General features: G+C 41.3%; 1 long non-coding RNA gene and 1 other non-coding gene across 2 annotated transcripts; one reads left to right on the top strand and one right to left on the bottom strand.

The window, feature by feature from the left end:
• Window positions 1-9,117: 9,117 nt before the first annotated feature.
• On the bottom strand, window positions 9,118-9,189 carry TRNAM-CAU (transfer RNA methionine (anticodon CAU)). Its single transcript has one exon. It is a non-coding gene; the product is annotated as a tRNA-Met (tRNA).
• A 5,706-nt stretch (window positions 9,190-14,895) lies between these two features.
• LOC148113759 (uncharacterized) lies at window positions 14,896-16,248 on the top strand. Its single transcript, XR_015734309.1, has 2 exons — window positions 14,896-15,139; window positions 15,235-16,248. It is a non-coding gene; the product is annotated as an uncharacterized LOC148113759 (long non-coding RNA).
• The last annotated feature ends 3,184 nt before the right edge of the window (window positions 16,249-19,432 follow it).

Raw genomic sequence — 19,432 nt, 5'->3', positions numbered from 1 at the left:
GACGATGGAGGAAGAGAAACATGGAAGTTGGTTTCTAGAAAGGAAGGAGAGAAAGAAGGTAGGAAGAGAAAGAAAGGAAGGAGACAAGGAAGGAGGGAGGGAGGGGGAAAGGGGATAAATCCAAGCACTGGAATTATAATCTGGTCACCCATTCAGTTTGGAAATTAAGGATGTGACAAACCCACTGAGGTGTTAATCTCAGGAGGAAGATTGGGACAAAATTTTGGCAAGAAAAATCTAGACAACCACCAGAGGGCACAAAAGGGATAAAAAAAAAAGCTGTGACTCTTTGCTGCCACTAGTGGGTACCATGATTTCTGCAGCCCAAATATGGAATAATTCTCCTCTTCCTCATCTCTCTTCTCACTCATATTTTAGATTTTTTAAATCCTGCCTTTGTTGTTTTTTATAAGTAACTCAAGGCGGCAAAGATAAATATGTCATTATTAAATAGGATGGGGATCATGCTGCAAAACTGCTGTCCTCAAGATGTTGTGTAGTATGGCAGATATAATAGTCGTTCGTGTTCACGTGTGTCTTTTTGTTTTCAGAAATGTATACGTACTTGTGAGCAAATATATGTATATGCTTGACATGAAGGCTGGGGCAGTGGTGAAATGTAAAATTTGTTACTACCAGTTCTGTGGGCCGAAGAGGTTGTAAAAACATGCTTTTAAAAGCCTCTGGGGATCAGGCAACTCAGCTGGAATCGTCAGAGACTTTTAAAAGCATTTTTTTTCCTACAACCTCTTTGGCCGAAAAGGTTGCAGAAAAAAATGCTTTTTAAAAGCCTCTGATGATCAGGCAACTCAGCTGGGATCGTCAGAGACTTTTAAAAGCATTTTTTTCCTGATCGGCAGAGAGGCATTTAAAAAATGCCTCTCTGGCGATCAGGCGACTCAGCTGGGATTGTCAGAGACTTTTCAAAGCATTTTTTTAAACCACCACTTCGGTCAAGAGGTTGTAGAAAAAAATGCTTTTAAAAGCCTCTGACGATCCCAGCTGAGCCGCGCGATCATCAGAGGCTTTTTTTTTTACATTTAAAAGCATTTTTTCGGCCGAAGAGGTTGTAGAAAAAATGCTTTTAATAGTAAAAAAAACAGCCTCTGATGATCGCACAGCTCAGCTGAGCATGGGGGGTGGGGGTGGGGAAGTGCAGGGATTTTTGCTACTGGTTTCTCTGAACCACCCACCGCCATCGCTACTGGATCGGGCAATCCGGTCCGAACCGGGAGCATTTCACACCTGGGCTGGGGTAACATCTGTGGACTGTCATGTTCAGGAACTGAACTCTTCAGGAACTGTAATAGTTTTATGCATGGTTTGTAAGTAGTTGGAAAATGACGGTAGAGGAAGTCCTCAACGTACAACCGCAATTGAGCCCCAAATTTATGTTCCTAAGCGAGAAATTTGTTACGTGAGTTTGCTCCGTTCTACGATTTTTCTCCCCGCATTTGTTAAGCGAATCCCTGCAGCTCTTCAATTAAGTAACCCGTTAAGCGAATCTGGGCTTTCCCCATTTTGATTTGGAAATGGGATCACGTGACTCGAGGATGCTGCCATGGTCATAAATGCGAGTCAGTCGCCAATCATCCGAATGTAAATCGCATACATGACTAGGGGTGGGGATGCGACAATGGTCATAAGTGTGAAAAATGGTCGTACGTCACTTTCTTCGGTGCCCTTGTAACTTTGAACGGTCACTAAAGGAGCTGTTGTAAGCCGAGGACTACCTGCAAAGAACCGTTGTAAATGACTTGTTGTTGTTAGTTACAAAGTCATGTCCGACCCATCGCGACCCCATGGACAACGTTCTTCCAAGCCTTCCTGTCCTCTACCATCCTCTGGAGTCCATTTAAACTCACGCCAACTGCTTCAGTGACTCCATCCGGCCATCTCGTTCTCTGCCGTCCCCTTCTTCTTTTACCCTCAATCTTTCCCAGCATTAGGCTCTTCTCCAGTGAGTCCTTCCTTCTCATTAGGTGGCCAAAGATACTTGAGTTTCATCTTCAGGATCTGGCCTTCTGAAGAGCAGTCAGGGTTGATCTCCTCTAGGACTGACCGGTTTGATCGCCTTGCAGTCCAAGGGACTCGCAGGAGCCTTCTCCAGCACGGTGACATTGGCTCGCCGTCGGAACCCTGAGGAGAGCGGCCCTATGTGAACAAACAGGGCGGTGAGAGGCAGGCAGGAGAAGGTCATGCAAATATCCCGGACCTAAGTCATGAAGGGCCTTATAGGTGAGGACTAGCACCTTGAAGCAGACCTGGAGAACCACTGGTAACCAGTGCAGCTCACGCAGGAGGGGTGTTATATGGGAGTAACGAGGGGCTCCCATAACAACCCGTGCAGCTGCATTCTGGATCAGCTGGAGTCTCTGGGTGCATCTCAGGGGCAGGCCCATGTAGAGGGAATTGCAGTAATCCAAGCGGGAAGTAACCAGGGCATGAGTGACTGTGCGAAGGTCATCTCGGTCCAGGAAAGGGCGCAACTGGTGCACCAGGCGAACCTGTGCGAAGGCCCCCTTGGTCACAGCCGTTAGATGGGATAGCCTTCTAGGCTATCTTCTAGGGAGAGCCGAGCATCCAGGAGGACACCCAAGTTGTGAGCCCTATCAACGGGTGCAAGTTTTTCCACATCTATCAAAAGTGATGGAGCCTCTGAAACCCGAGATGCCGGCATCCATTTGAGTTTCCTCTTCAGGATCTGGCCTTCTGAAGAGCAGTCAGGGTTGATCTCCTCGAGGACTGACCGGTTTGATCGCCTTGCAGTCCAAGGGACTCGCAGGAGTCTTCTCCAGCACCATCGTTCAAAGGCCTCAATTCTTTGGCACTCGGCCTTCCTTATGGTCCAACTTTCACAGCCATCCATTGCAACGTGGCCTTGACTATACGCACTTTTGTTGGCAGGGCGATGTCTCTGCTTTTTAGTATGCTGTCTAGATTTGCCATAGCTTTCCTCCCTAGGAGCAAGCGTCTTTTAATTTCTTGGCTGCAGTCCCCATCTGCGGTGATCTTGGAGCCCAGAAAAATAAAATCTGTCACTACCTCCATTTCTTCCCCATCTATTTGCCAGGAATTGAGAAGGCTGGTATGCCATGATCTTAGTTTTCTTAATGTTGAGTTTCAAGCCAACTTTTGCACTCTCCTTCTTCACCCGCATCAAGAGGCTCTTTAGTTCCTCTTCACTTTCTGCCATTAGAGTGGTATCATCTGCATATCTGAGGTTATTGATATTTCTCCCGGCAATCTTAATTCCAACTTTTGATTCATCTAGCTCCGCCTTTCTCATGATGTGCTCTGCATATAAGTTAAATAGGCAGGGCAACAGTATACAGCCTTGCCGGACTCCTCTCCCAATTTTGAACCAATCAGTGGTTCCGTGTCCAGTTCTCACTGTTCCTTCTTGATCCGCATATAGGTTTCTCAAGATACAAATAAGATGGTCTGGCACTCCCAGCTCTTTAAGAACTTGCCACAATTTGTTGTGATCCACACAATCAAAGGCTTTACCATAGTCAATGAAGCAGAAGTAGATTTTTTTCTGGAACTCCCTAGCCTTCGCCATGATCCAGCATATGTTGGCAATTTGATCTCTAGTTCCTCTGCCTCTTCGAAATCTTGCCTGTACTTCTGGTAGTTCTCGATCCACATACTGCTGGAGCTTAGCTTGTAGGATCTTAAGCATAACTTTACTAGCATGTGAAATGAGTGCAATGGTGCGATAGTTTGAACATTCTTTGGCATTGCCTTTCTTTGGAATTGGAATGTAAACTGACCTTTTCCAATCCTGTGGCCACTGTTGAGTTTTCCAAATTTGCTGGCAAATTGAGTGTAGCACTTTTACTGCATCGTCGTTTAAGATTTTGAATAGCTCAGCTGGAATACTGTCACCTCCACTAGCTTTGTTGTTGCTCAGATTTCCTAAGGCCCATTTGACTTCACCCCATCATGGTTATCAGGGATGTTAAGCTCGTTCTTGTACAGTTCTTCTGCGTAATTTTGCCACCTCTTCTTAATCTCTTCTGCCTCTGTTAGGTCCCTGCCATTTTGGTCCTTTATCATGCCCATCTTTACAAGAAACGTTCCCTTCACATCTCCAATTTTCTTGAATAGATTTCTGGTCCTCTCTATTCTATTGTTTTCTTCTATTTTTTTGCACTGTTCACTTAAGAAGGAATTCTTATCTCTTCTAGCTATTCTCTGGAATTCTGCATTCAATTGGGTGTATCTTTCTCTTTCTCCCTTGCCTTTCGCTTCCCTTCTTTCCTCAGCTATTTGCAAAGTTTCCTCAGACAGCCATTTTGCTTTCTTGCCTTACTTTTTCTTTGGGATGGTTTTAGTTGCTACCTCTAGTACAATGTTGCGAACCTCCGTCCATAATTCTTCAGGCACTCTGTCTATCAGATCTAATTCTTTAAATCTATTTGTCACCTCTACTGTATATTCATCAGGGATATGATTTAGTTCATACCTGAGTGGCCTAGTGCTTTTCCCTACTTTCTTCAATTTAAGCCTAAATTTTGCAATGAGAAGCTCATGATCTGAGCCACAGTCAGCTCCTGATCTTCTTTTTACTGACTGTGTAGAACTTCTCCATCTTTGGCTGCAGAGCACATAGTCAATCTGATTTCTGTGTTAACCGTCTGGTGATATCCGTGTGTAGAGTCATCTCTTGGGTTGTTGGAAAAAAGTGTTTGCTCTGACCATCATATTCTCTTGACAAAATTCTATCAGCCTGTGCCCTGCTTCATTTTGCACTCCAAGACCAAACTTGCCTGTTATTCCGGTTATCTTTTGGCTTCCTACTTTAGCATTCCAATCCCCCATGATGATAAGGACATCATTTTTTGGTGTTAATTCTTTTTTTTTTTAATTTATAAACTTTATTAAAACATATATAAAACACATTAAAAACACATGTTCTATAGGGGGCATATGTCGTCTACAAGGTTGGCCAAAATTAATCCGAAAAATACCTCAGTGTGCTGGAAATGTAAAAACGCACAAGGCACCTTTTACCATCTATGGTGGACATGCCCGGCGGCGAAGAAATTTTGGTCCGACATCAAAAAATGGCTAGATCAAATTACCAAATTACAGATAGACGAGAGACCCGAAACTTTCCTGTTAGGAATCTTCATGAAACCATATCCTAAAGAAATAAAAAACCTGTTAATACATATTCTAACGGCAGCGAGGATAATATATGCTAAAAATTGGAAACTGGAAAAAATCCCAACGGAAGAAGAAATAATAGATAAAATTACACAGTGTGCTGAAATGGCTAGGTTAACAAAAGAGTTAAAGGGAAAGGAAGAGACAGAATTTTATAAAGTTTGGAATAAATGGTATCAATGGCATAATGTTACTGCTGAAGAATCACAACTAGAAGTAAGATAGAATAGAAATACAATTGTGCATACAAATAATTTCCTACGGGCAGATAAACTTACAGAGAGAAACCCTAAAAGTAAAGATACAATTTAAATGTATGATATATAGATTACTAAAGTAGAAGTCTTAGAGAAAAGAAGAGAGGGGAGGGAGAAATGGTAAAATGAAATTATTAAGTTAAGATTTAGGGGAATAAGTACAACCATATTACTTGAAAGACCAATACGAAACAAACGCTCCAAATGATTGATTTACTTATAAATTGTTCATTGTATAATGTATTTATATGGTTTTTTTTTTTTGCTTTTCTTATTTGTGTTTTATGTGTTTTGGTGTTAATTCTATAAGGTACTGTAGGGCTTCATAGAACTGGTTAATTTCCTCCTCTTCAGCACCAGTGGCAAAGACTTGGGGCAAAGATTTGGATAACTGTGTTATTGAATGGTTTGCCTTGGATTCGAACTGAGTTCATTCCGTCATTTTGGGGATTGTACCCCAGTATTGCTTTTCCTACTCTTTTATTGATTATGAAGGCTACTCCATTTCTTCTGTGGGATTCTTGCCCGCAGTAGTATACCTGATGGTCATCTGAATTACATTCATCCCCTCCTGCCCATTTTAGTTCGCTGATTCCTAAGATGTTGATGTTCAGCCTTGTCATCTCTTGTTTGATCACGTCCAGCTTGCTGTCAACTTGCAAATTTAATTAGGGCATCTTTCGGAAACTTCACACTTGCCTTCACACACAAATCCTACGAAGAAGTAAGAAAATAGATAGATATAGATATAGATATAGATGTGTGTGTGTTTGTATATATATGTGTGTGTGTGTGTGTGTGTAAATCTTTTGTTGTAGAATTAGAAAAAGAAACTTTGCCCTAATCTTTTGATCTAGTCACGTTACACTAAGCTACCTTGGATAGAGTTGTAAGTTGTTATGCAGAAGCCATTTGCTTGAATGTTGCAGTTTCACTCCCCAAAGAACAGCATCTGATATGAAAGCAATCCCTAACTGCCCGATTTACATATAATTTAACCTCTAGTTTTTTTAAAAAGATGCTTTTTAAGTTAACTCAGAAATGTCAGTTTATTCATATAAAATAGTAAAAATCTCAGCACCGATACGCTTTTTTCAGGACCGATACGGGCCAATTAAGATTCAGACCACGCGAAACGGCGCAAAAAACTGTATAAATATTTAAATATTTATTAATATTTATGTAAATAAATTTACATATTTACATATATTTAGAGTAAAGCACCCGTAATGAAGTTAATGTAGAAATAGAAAACTGACCGCAGAAAAAAAGACTGACCGGTCCATTTGAGTCTGCCTTTTTATTATTTTATTTTTTTTAAAGTCTATTCACCCTTCTTAGCACCACACAAGATTCCTAAGATGTCGATGTTCAGTTTTGTCATCTCTTGTTTGACCACGTCCAGCTTGCTGTCAACTTGCAAATTTAATTAGGGCATCTTTCGGAAACTTCACACTTGCCTTGATTGATGGATCTTACATTCCCGGTTCCTATGGAGAAAACATCGTTTCAGCATGGGAGTTTCCTTTCACCACCAGATGCATCCACAGCTGAGCGTCCTTTCGGCTTTGACCCAGTCGCTTCACTCTTTCTGGCTCTACTAGTACTAGCCCTCTGCTCTTCCCGAGTAGCATAATGGACACCTTCAGACCTGAGGTGCTCATCTTCCGGCATCATCTCTTTTTTCCTTTTGGTACTGTCCATGGGGTTTTCGTGGCAAAGATACTGGAGTGGGTTGCCATTTCCTTCTCCAGTGGATCACGTTTCGTCGGAACTCTCTGCTATGACCTGTCCGTCTTGGGTGGCCCTGCATGGCATAGCTCATAGCTTCATTGAGCTACGCAAGTCCCTTCGCCACGACAAGGCAGTAATCCATGAAGGGCTGTAAATGACTAGAGGTACATAAAACTAACTCTCCAGAAAATGTAACACCGCTCCTGCGTGAACTGCACTGGCTCCCGGTGGTCTTCCGGGTGCGCTTCAAGGTGTTGGTTATCACCTTTAAAGCGCTCCATGGCATAGGGCCTAGCTATCTTCGAGACCGCCTGCTGCCACCGACGACCTCCCATCGACCCGTGCGCTCCCACAGAGAGGGCCTCCTCAGGGTGCCATCAGCCAAACAATGCAGGCAGGTGACCCCCAGGGGGAGGGCCTTCTCTGTGGGGGCACCCACCCTCTGGAATCAGTTGCCCCCAGAGATAAGGAGAATCCATGACCTCAGTGCCTTCCGCCGTGCCCTTAAAACCTTATTTTCCAACAAGCCGGGCTGGCCTAATTCTTTTTAAGTGTTTTTAATTGTTTTGTTTATTGTTTTAATTAATGGGGCCAAATTTATATATATATATTTAACTGTATTTTAATATTTGTATTTGATGTTTTTATTTGGCTGTTCACCGCCCTGAGTCCTCAGGGAGAAGGGCGGTATACAAATTCAAAATAAAAAAATAAAAAAAATACAGTTTATCGTTCACCAGCTTTGCACATCAGAGGTCTTTGCTGTACAACTGCTGTACAGCTGGTTTGCACTCCTGCAAACAGTTAGTGGCTGTTTGCAGGACGTCCTGAGATCCTCCCTCCCTCTCGTTCTAATCTCCTTCCTTCCTTTTCCTTCCCTCTCTCCTTTCTTCTTCCTTCCCCTCTTTCCTTATTTTTTCCTTCCTTGCTCTTTTCCCATCTTTCCTTCTTTTTGTCTTTCCTCTTTCCCTTTCTCCTTTCCTCTCCCTTCTTGCGTGCTCAAATGTCTTGTTAATTTGTTTTGGTAGCCCTCTGCCACAGGGGTGGGTTCTACTTACCTTTACTAACGGTTCGCAACGGAAGCGCGCGCATGCGCAGATCGCCTATGTTGACGTCCGGGTTGGTGGGCGGAACCTCCCGCCGGTTTTACTACCGGTTCATGCGAACCGGTCCAAACCGGGGGCAACCCACCACTGCTCTGCCAGTAAAATGGAGCTGGAGTGGGGCAAGCTCCGTTTTCACTGGCAGAGGGCTGCAGGAGGCTGTCCAGACCAAAAACAGGGCACGGGGTGGGGGGAGCTCCATTTTTGCTAGCAGAGGCACTGCAGATCGGTCCTTTCCGAGGCTAGTCCTGTGGGCCAGATCTTAGCATCCTGTGGGCCGGATCTTGAGTTCGACACCCCTGTTATTACAAACTATCTTCCCATCTGCAAACCCTACTAAAGTGGACCTGCCTAGTTCCGTCATCCTTTCTCAGCCTTTACAAAAATTGCCGAAATTGATTTTTGCTTCATTTTTTTAATGGGGTTGGAAAAGACAACATTCCACAACCTGGGAGTTAGATCTGATGACACTGGGCTAAGGAAATGGCATTTGAGATGGCAGTTCTCTTTTCATTTCTGATTTTAATTTCCATCGATTCGGTGTGCCCAGAACCAGGAAAAGGCTGTCAATCTGTGGAGATTCTGAGAAGTGTAATTCATTTATTAAAGCTTCCAGTCGCGTATTTCTGCACGGGTGAAATTGATTTCTTTCCTAAAGAGCAACAGCAGGCTACACCCATCAATCATCTTCTGATCAGAATCACTCACCGACTTTTGTCGTTCTCTCCCTTTCTCCCAAAGCGGTGCACAATAGAAAAATTAGCACATTAAGCATCAGATTGCAATTGTAGGTTAAATCAGCGCTTATCTCTGGGAGCAAAAAGACAAAAGGAAAGGACCATTATTCTTAGCAGAGGATGGTTTCGATCCATCGACCTCTGGGTTATGGGCCCAGCACGCTTCCGCTGCGCCACTCTGCTCCTTGAAAATATGCCCCTTTCTACTGCCAAGTTGGCGTTTTGTCTTTTTTGCTTTTCTTTCTATACAGGAAACCACCACACAAACAGGACACACACACACTGCATATCTTGGCTTGCTCAACAAACCTGGGTGTACTGAATGACTACGCTTCAGCCAAAGTGCTTCAATGACAAAAGATGGTTTATTCACGCACCAGGTCTGCCGTAGTCAATGCCGAATTTAATGTAGGTAATGCAAAGTCGGCGCTGAGAGCGGCTGCCTCTCAGCGCCGTTTAAATAGACCGCGCCAGCCTGGCCTCCAATCAGGCTTCACTTCCGGGAGTCGCGTCTCTGCTACTGCTGCACGGCCTCTGATGTTGGCTTCCTTCATTATGGCATGGCAGCAATGTTCCAGCATGGAGATGCCTTACCCGGCTGCAGCGTGCCCGACCGCCGATCCCATCACCATCACCCATCACCAACATCATGTGCACCAACCACCTATCCACCTCCATGAGCCCCAAAGGATCTGTGCATAACATCCGGGGTGTCCAGTAGGTGGTGACCGGGGTCTCCGGTTGATCACTTCCCTGACCCCTGCTGTGTTGAACCGTGATGAGTCTCAACAGCATACCGAACGCAGAAAACAACTTTATATATCAAAGTATTATCTTGTCAATGTACTTTTTCGGTGGGTGTAAGGCTTGCCATTGCCCACTTTCCACCGTAGTTTAAAGATGAATCTTCAATGTGAGCCCAATTTTAACCGCGTTATTGTAAAGTAGGTACCGACTTGTCAATACGAGACGGTTACATCTACTTTTTTCGTTTTTATATATCAAAATATTCTTTCGTCGATGTACTTTTTCAGTGGGTGTACGGCTTGCCATTGCCTGCTTTCCGGTGTAGGTTGGAGACGAATCTTCAATCTGAGCCCGATTTTAACCGCGTCATTGTAACGTAGGTACCGACTTGTCAATACGAGACGGTTACATCTACTTTTTTCGTTTTTATATATCAAAGTATTCTTTCGTCGATGTCCTTTTTCGGTGGGTGTAAGGCTTGCCATTGCCTGCTTTCCAGCATAGGTTGGAGACGAATCTTCAATCTGAGCCCGATTTTAACCGCGTCATTGTAACGTAGGTACCGAAGAGCACTGGAGAATCAGAATGAAAGAGAGAGAGAGAGAGATGTTAGAGAAACAGACAGAAAGAAACAAAGACACCCAGAGAGAAAGATACAGAGAGAGATGAGACAGAAAGAAATGAGAGAGAGAAAGAAAGGGAGAGAGAGAGAGAGAGAGATGTGTGTGTGTGTGTGAGAGAAGGAAATGAGGGAGAGAGAGGGCGGGCGGGCGAGAGAGACAGACAGAAAGAGATGAGAGAGAGAGAGAGAGAAAGAGAAGGAGAGATGAGACAGAGAGAGAGATGAGAGAGAGAAAGGGACAGAGAGAGACAGACGTGTGTGCATGTGAGAGAGAGAAAGAGAGATGAGAGCGAGAGACAGAGACAGACAGAGAGAGATGAGAGAGGGAGAGGGAGAGGGAGAGAGAAACATGAGACAAAGAGAGATGAGAGAGAGAGATAGAAAGAGAAAGGGATAGAGTGATAAAGAAATATGTGAGAGAGAGAGAAAGAGAGAGAGAGCAGACAGAGGGAGATAGAGAGAGGGAGGGAGAGACAGAGAGAGAGAGAGAGGGAGAGAGAGAGAAAGAGAGAATTGGGAGAGAGAGATAGAGCTCTGGATTCATGATAGTCCTCCGGGGCATTTAGAATTAAGATTGATGTGGTTCCTGAGGATGCTTCTATACAGAGGAATAGGAAAACTATGTTAACCACTCCCTGCCTTGACGCAATTGGCCGGTTAATTCAATTTTGTCCAATCAGAAAAAGCCACGCGAGTTGCAAACACGCCGACCAGTACATATCCTGTTGGCGCGAAGTAAAGCTATTGTGAGCGGGCGGGAGGGGAAGTTTCTTTCGGAAAATTGATTTATTTGGGTGTTGCAGTTTAATAGGCTTTCATAACAGAAACAGAACGGTTAATAATATAACTGGATGTTGCATATGCTTTGTAATATTTAGAAGTTCTTATTTATGTTTTTTAATGTGTATTGCCAGTGGTTTTTGCTATAAGATTTTTCTAACTGTCCTGATTTTTAGTAGTTAAATTCTTCTTATTTTTGCAGATTTATTTCTTGTCCCTTTCTTGTGACTCATTTTCTGTGTAGCATTACTGATCAACTGGTATTTGTATATCAAATTTGTTCACATATACTGAATGTATATGGAATGTGATTTTATATAGCTTTTTCATACCTCCTAAAATAATAAAGCCTTTTTATATACTGCATATAGTTTTATTCTGTGTGCTCTAGGTTTTATTTACTAGATTGGATATGATAAAAAAAATTATCATGACAAGAAAGGAAATTTCTTTTTATTTTTTAACATAAAATAAGTTATCAGTTTTTGGGCCATTCTTTGGTGATTGATCCAAAACTTTCTTCTAACTATATATAAAACAGCTCTAAAAAACTTTCCTTAAAGTCCTTCTTAGCAAAATATACAATTTCTATACAGTGTTAAGTGCTGGTAATATCAGCTCACCCAGACTATGCTATGTTGTTGTTGTTTTTTAAAGTTGAACTGCGTAGCATATTTATGGGACATAGCATGTTTATAGGATTGCAATGGGTACATTGCTGATTTTAAAACAGTTATTGTCCTTTACCACAACTGAAGTTTTCCTATAATTATATATAGAGTTATTCTTAGCTCAGCAATTATTATTCAGTGCTTTAACTGAATTTCAGTATTTTTTTTTAAAGGAGCCATTTCAGATCGACTTAAAGCAAACCACAGATAAATACAGTGCCATCGGTAGAACATTTTATATAGATTTTCCTAATAGGCTACCGCCATCGTAAGCTTATAATTTCTTTTCCACAATTTGTCCCAATGTTCTAACTCAATGCTATAGCCAAAATTCCTGGCCCAGGTTATTATGGTCGCCTTTCCTGTCTCTTCCTCCATTTTATATCTTAAAAGAAAGTTGTATATTTTGGTAATCGTTTTTCCTCCCGTTCCTTGCAATATTTTGTCTAATTCCAATTGTTTCTCATATATGCCATATTGTTCACGGTCTTTTTTGAATCTTGTTTTAATTTGTATTGGAAATAATAGCAATTCTTTGCTTTTACAAATCCTGGGATGATTTTAATTCTCCTTTGTTATCTAAAAGTCCTGCGTAGCTTGCCATTTTATTAAGATCTGTGGTGATTGAGTAGATAATTGCCTCCATTGTTGATAACCAGATTGAGATCTTCATATTGTGGGAAGAGAAATATATCCATCGGAAAGATGCAGGTCCCGTGTTTCCCCGAAAATAAGACCCTCTCTTATATTTTTTTGAACCCTGAAATAAGTGCTTCGCCTTATTGCCATGCACTCAAAAGCCTGATTGGGCTTATTATCAGGGGATGTCCTATTTTGGGGGAAACAAGTTAGTAGGGCCTAGGAGTGGTCTTGCAGGCCTCACTGAACCAAAGTTTTAGACTAACATAATTGCAAATTGTACCAGACATATTTCTAATGTTTTGACCTTTGTACTACATTTTCTGCAAAGTATGTGGTATTCAGATATATTTGGAATCAGAACGATGAAACTGTGAGAAATAGGGAACTGAAAGTACCGTGTTTTCCCGAAAATAAGACCCTGTCTTATATTTTTTTGAACCCTGAAATAAGTGCTTGGCCTTATTCCCATGCGTTCAAAAGCCCGATTGGGTTTACTTTCTGGGCATGTCTTATTTTGGGGAAAAGAGGGTAGATAGGTAGGTAGGTAGGTAGATGGATGGATGGATGGATGGATGGATGGATGGATGATGGATAGATGACAGATTGATGATAGATAGATAGATAGATAGATAGATAGATAGATAGATAGATACCAAGTTTCCCTGAAAATAAGATCCTGTCTTATACTTTTTTGAACCCTGAAATAAGTGCTTGGCCTTATTGCCATGCGCTCAATAGCCCAATTGGATTTATTATCTGGGGATGTCTTATTTTGGGGAAAAGAGGGTAGATAGACAGATAGATAGATAGATAGAGAGAGAGATAGATAGGTGGGTGGGTGGGTAGGTGGATGGATGGATGGATGGATAGATGATGGATAGAAGATAGATAGATAGATAGATAGATAGATAGATAGATAGATAGATAGATAGATAGAAAGAGAGAGAGATACCGGGTTTCCCCGAAAATAAAATCCTGTCTTATATTTTTTTTGAACCCTGAAATAAGTGCTTGGCCTTATTGCAATGCGCTCAAAAGCCCGATTGGGTTTATTATCTGGAGATGTCTTATTTTGGGGAAAAGAGGGTGGATAGATAGATAGATAGATAGATAGATAGATAGATAGATAGATGTGTGTGTGTGTGTATGGATGGATAGATGATGGATAGATAGATAGATAGATAGATAGATAGATAGATAGACAGACAGACAATGGATAGATGATGGATAGAAGATAGATAGATGATAGATAGATAAATAGATAGATGGATGGATGGATAGATAGATAGATAGATAGATAGATAGATAGATAGATAGACAGACAATGGATAGATGATGGATAGAAAATAGATAGATGATAGATAGATAAATAGATAGATGGATGGATGGATGGATAGATAGATAGATAGATAGATAGATAGATAGATACCGTGTTTTCCTGAAAATAAGACCCTGTCTAATATTTTTTTGAACCCTGAAATAAGTGCTTTGCCTTATTGCCATATGCTCAAAAGCCCGATTGGGCTTATTATCTGGGGATGTCTTATTTTGGGGGAAACAGGTTAGTAAGGCCTAGGAGTGGTCTTGCAGGCCTCACTGAACCAAAGTTTTAGACTAACATAATTGCAAATTGTACCAGACATATTTCTAATGTTTTGACCTTTGTGGTACATTTTCTGCAAAGTATGTGGTATTCAGATATATTTGGAATCAGAACGATGAAACTGTGAGAAATAGGGAACTGAAAGTACCGTGTTTTCCCGAAAATAAGACCCTGTCTTATATTTTTTTGAATATAATGGTTATGGTTACACTTCCATAAAACAAGTAGGTTGGAAAGGCAAATGCACACTTTAGAGGCACTGCTATAAATCAAAATAGATTTTTCTTTCACCTTAAATGAAGGAGGCTCAAAAGAAAACCACCGATTCTTATGCTTGCTGTGCAAAAAGGTAGTTGAAGGTGCGTTTTGTGTTGTCCTAAAGGACAAAGAGGAGGGTTTGTGAAAGGAGAACTTAGGTAGGCCTCAAACTGAATCGCCATAATATTAACAGTGCAAGCTAGAAAGATTTCGCAAGGATAAAGCAATATTTGTAATCGGCAGCGTTGGCATAGTTTGGTCATGTGTTTGCGGAGTGGATGATCTCAGAAGCTATTTTGAACCAAGGAAGTCAGGAAACAAGGGAAATAAAAATAGCAGATGGTAAAAGATTGCATATGTTCACGTGAGTATGCGTTAAACTGATGGTCAGTAATGGGAGCACGGAACTGATCCAGCAAGAAATACATCTGCTGAGGACTGGTCTAATTCAATGCCACTGGCCTATAGCCAGGGGTGAAAACTACTTACCTTCCACACCTCCTGCCCATGTGCAAAACCTTCTGTGCATGTGCAGAAGGTAAAAAAAAAAAAAACTTCCTGATTAAAACCAGGAAGTAATGACACCCGGGCGACGATCGCCACCAGATCGCCAAACCACAGGGGAAAATCGCTACCGGATCGGGCGATCCGGTCCAATCCGGGAGCATTTCACCCCTGCCTATAGCTGTCTTTCCTGGGCCAGCTACGACAGTGGACCTCATTGCAATGGGCTGTTAATGTAAATTGTATTCTGTATGATGGCTTCTTCATGTTCAAATTGCTCATGAAAATAAACCTCTGATCTTAAAAGTAAGATTTATTGCTTGTGGTTTCCTCTTTGGGTTTTTTCTTGGTATATTCTGACGACAATATAGTTAATTTTTTTATTTTTTATTTTTTCCCAGGTACCTAGCAGGGCATCTCTTATTAGGTGCCTCTGGAAGTATGAGTGGGATTTATTTTTCTCCTCCCAGAGGAAAGCATGCCAGCCAAGTTGGAGATTGTGGCCTTCTATTGTTAGTATTCTTTTATTCTTCAATTGGATCCAGTCCTTGAGCAACTAATTGCTGCAGCTTGATAATAGAGATCTCAGTCTGGGAGACCAAATCCTCCTTTATTTCTGCTGTCCTGTAGGAGTTTGAGTTTTAGATGTGCTTTTTTTTTTTTCCTGACCAAATAAATTTGGATACCATTTTATTTAAGTGTTCAAAAAAAATTTTTTTTGCCTAATTTTATTGATATTGTTTGAAAAAGATATAGCAATTTGGGTAGTATATTCATTTTAATTGTTTAAATTCTGCCAATTAATGATATCTGTAATTTAGCCCAATTATCCAAACCCTTTTGTATTTGTTGTAATAGTCTGTTGTAGTTTTCTTCTTTTATCATTGTGCATTTTGCCGTTAACCAAATATCTACATTTTTTTGGCCCTCGAAATCCCCAGTTTCTCCTCCAGTTCTTCAATTTGTCTATTGTTAAGATTCTTAGTGAACATTTTCTCTTTATTTATTTTAAGCCCTGTTACTTTACCAAATTGATTTATTTCCTGTAATAATATTTGCCCACCTTTCTAAAGGGTCTTCTATAATAAATGCCAGATCATCCGCGAAGGCTTGTGCTTTATATTCCTCCTTTTTCATTTTTAATCCCTTTATTTCCTGATTTGTATCATTAACGACTCCATTGAGAGAATAAATAGCAGGTGGGATAGGGGACATCCCTGTCTCACCCCTTTAGTTATATTGAAACCTTCTGTTAGTTCTCCATTTAGTATTATTCTTGCCACTCGGTTTGAGTAGATTGCTCTGATCATTCCAATAAATTTTTCTCTGAAATTCATCTCTACTAATTGATTTATAAGAAAATCCCAATTCAACTTATCGAATGCTTTTTGTGCATCAATAAATATCAATGCCAATTATTTTCCTGGCTGTGCCTCGTAATATTCCAGTACTTCATTATGGTTCCTATATTGTTTTTTATATGCCTATTAGGTAAGAATCCATTTGGTTCGAATGTATAATTTCATTAAGTATAACTTATCCTTAGTTCTAAATTGCTTCTCTTCTTGATTAGTTTCCATCCATTGCTTCTTGTTCTACCCTATAAACTATTCTCCAAAGCACCTGAGGGTAGAACAAGAAGCAATGGGTGGAAATTAATCAAGGAGAGAAGCAATTTAGAACTAAGGAGAAATTTCCTGACAGAAGAATTAATAAGTGGAACAACTGGCCTGCAGAAGTTGTGAATGCCCCAACACTGGAAATTTTTAAGAAGATGTTGGATAACCATTAGTCTGAAGTGGTGTAGGGTTTCCTGCCTGGGCAGGGAGTTGGACTAGAAGACCTCCAAGGTCCCTTCCAACTCCAACTCTTCTATCCTATCCTATCCTATCCTATCCTATCCTATCCTATCCTATTCTAAAAGGAGCAGCAGTCGGAGGAATTTATTTATTTATTTATTGGTTCGATTTATATGCCACCCTTTCTCTGGAGACACAGGGCGGCTTACAATGCGTTAAGCAATAGCCTTCATACTTTTGTATATACCTGCTTAGTAGGGCTTTTGGCCCCCCCTAAGCGGTGTTCTTTTTTTTATACAAAGTCAGCTTATTGCCCCCACAATCCGGGTCCTCATTTTAGCCACCTCGGAAGGATGGAAGGCTGAGTCAACCTTGAGCCTGGTGAGATTCGAACTTGCAGTAATTGCAGGCAGCTGGCAGCTAGGTGCTACTTAACAGCACTTAGTCCACTGCGCCACCAAGGCTCTAATTAGAATTAGAATATTAAAATCTCCCAAAGTAGGGAAACTTTATCTGGCCTTGGCTGGAAAAAAAAAGGGGGGGGGTATTGCAGTATATATAAAGGGTTGGTTAAAACCTAAAAAATTATATGCAGATGAAGGGGGAGGAACATTATTAATTGAAATATCAATAAAACAAAAATGAGTATTATTAGCTGTCATATATCACCAAACACCAATCAAAAGGATTATTATAGCAAATTACATAGGCAGATAGAGTTAGAATTGAATAATATATGCTTAATTGGGGATTTTAATGCGGTAGTAGAGCCAAAAAAATATTACAAAGCGGGGGGGGGGAAAGAATCCATCAGAGGACATTACCAGACTCATTCTTTGAAATGATTTGAGAATAGACCCTAAGAGAGGTATGGAGAGAAGCTAACCCACAGAAAAATCAATACACTTTCTTTTCCAACCCCCATAATTTGTGGTCCAGGATTGATATGGTGTGGATGGATCCGGAAATGCAGAAAGACATAGTAGAAATAGAAATAACCCCAAATATCTGGGCAGACCATAACCCATTAATAGTTAAATCAGGGGTCAGCAACCTGCGGCTCTGGAGCCGCATGTGGCTCTTTCACCCCTCTGCTGCGGCTCCCTATCACTTAAAATATGCATCACAACTGCCAATGTGCATCATGCTATTTATTGAGCTTTTCAACCATGGATAAATCCAAGAAAAGTTTCAGAAGAAAAGAGAGCGTTTAATTCAACTACATATGCTGGTTTTGTGGCCGCTCAAGAAATAGTCAGGCACGGAAAGGGTTTTGTGGCTCCCGGTGTTTTCTTTTCTGTGGGAAACGGGTCCAAATGGCTCTTTGAGTGTTTAAGGTTGCAGACCCCTGCATTAGAGCAAGCCAAAATATCAAAATCCTGGACAGAGGCACTCATAACACTTATCCCCAAAAGACAGTGTTGACACACAAAAGATTCAAAACTACAGGCCAATCTCGCCGTTGAATGCCGACTACAAAATATTTATGGCGATATTGGCAGAAAGAATGAAAAATATATATTTAGATGCTTTTTCAATGCACTGATGTACAGATAAATATTTTCTTCAATGATTCCTTCAGATCTTTGAATTGGAACTGTGTGCATTCTTGCTTACTTCAGGTTGGCCCATGTGTTGTTAAAGGCCAGGCGCTTCACTTCCCAAACTCTGTGTGTTGAGCAGCTTCTAAACACAGAGCAAAATGATGCAGAGGAGTGTTGGAAGAAACATCCTTCTAGGTTCTGCTCCAAGTGGGGAAAAAGACACTGGAAACATGGAGACTGCTGGGAAAGATGGTTTAATGGTGGACAGGATCACATGGCTTGAGTTCCTGAACAGAAAGGGGGATGAGATACAGTGAGTCCATGGGTTTTTATGCTCTTTCTGGCTTTGCATTTCTTGGGGCCCCGAAAGAGTATCCTGATTGGTTGTCAGACTACCAGGGGGTGGGGGTCTTAGCTAGCCTTGCTGGCTGATGGTCACATGTGCTTCTCAGGTCACATGTGGTGAGTTTCTGCTGCTATTGTGTAGAGGGCTAATCCTATCTTTGTTGGATCTTTGGCAATTCCTAGTATGGCTCTGCCTGAAGGAGGTAGATCTTTGTTATGTAGAATAGACTGGCCCAGGCCTTAATGGCCCATTGACAAAGGGTGGGGGGCAGGAAGGTGGGAGCTGCTTCAAAACATGCTTATCCCAGGGAAATATAATATTCTGCCTTTTTCATATTTCCCAAAATATTTCACTCCTCTAGAAAAGGAGTGGGTGCTAACTTCCTACAGGAGGACAGAAACGAATGAATAAAAAAAATGTGACGTGATGTGACAATGCTTAGCTGGCTGTAAGGCAGGATACATATCATCAATTAAGCGTCTTGCATCCCGTTCTTGGATGCAAGACGCTTAATTGTTACTTATTTTCGAGGACCTGGCCCAATAACTCCAGCACACAAAACAGATGTTGGATCAGCAAGTATTTATTGACAACATGTCTTGTTGTCTTGGTACTACGGGTTTAAGGCACCCTGTTATTAAGCTTATTAAGACCAGCTGCCTGCAATTACTGCAGGGTTCGAATCTCGCCAAGGCTCAAGGTTGACTCAGCCTTCCATCCTTTCTAAGGTAGGTAAATTGAGGACCCAGTTTGTGGGGGCAATAAGCTGACTTTGTATAAATATACAAAAGGATGAAGGCTATTGCTGAGCACATTGTAAGCCGCCCTGAGTCTTCGGAGAAGGGCGGCATATAAATCAAATTTAAAAAAAAAACAAAACATGTCTATCTATTACAGGTAGTCAGCTGGA

This window comes from Pantherophis guttatus, chromosome 4, assembly GCF_059756535.1.
Source record: "Pantherophis guttatus breed Tessera chromosome 4, ASM5975653v1, whole genome shotgun sequence".
Taxonomy (NCBI): Eukaryota; Metazoa; Chordata; class Lepidosauria; order Squamata; family Colubridae; genus Pantherophis; species Pantherophis guttatus.
The sequence above is the reverse complement of the archived record's forward strand: the minus strand, read 5'-3'. Positions and strand labels throughout refer to the sequence as shown.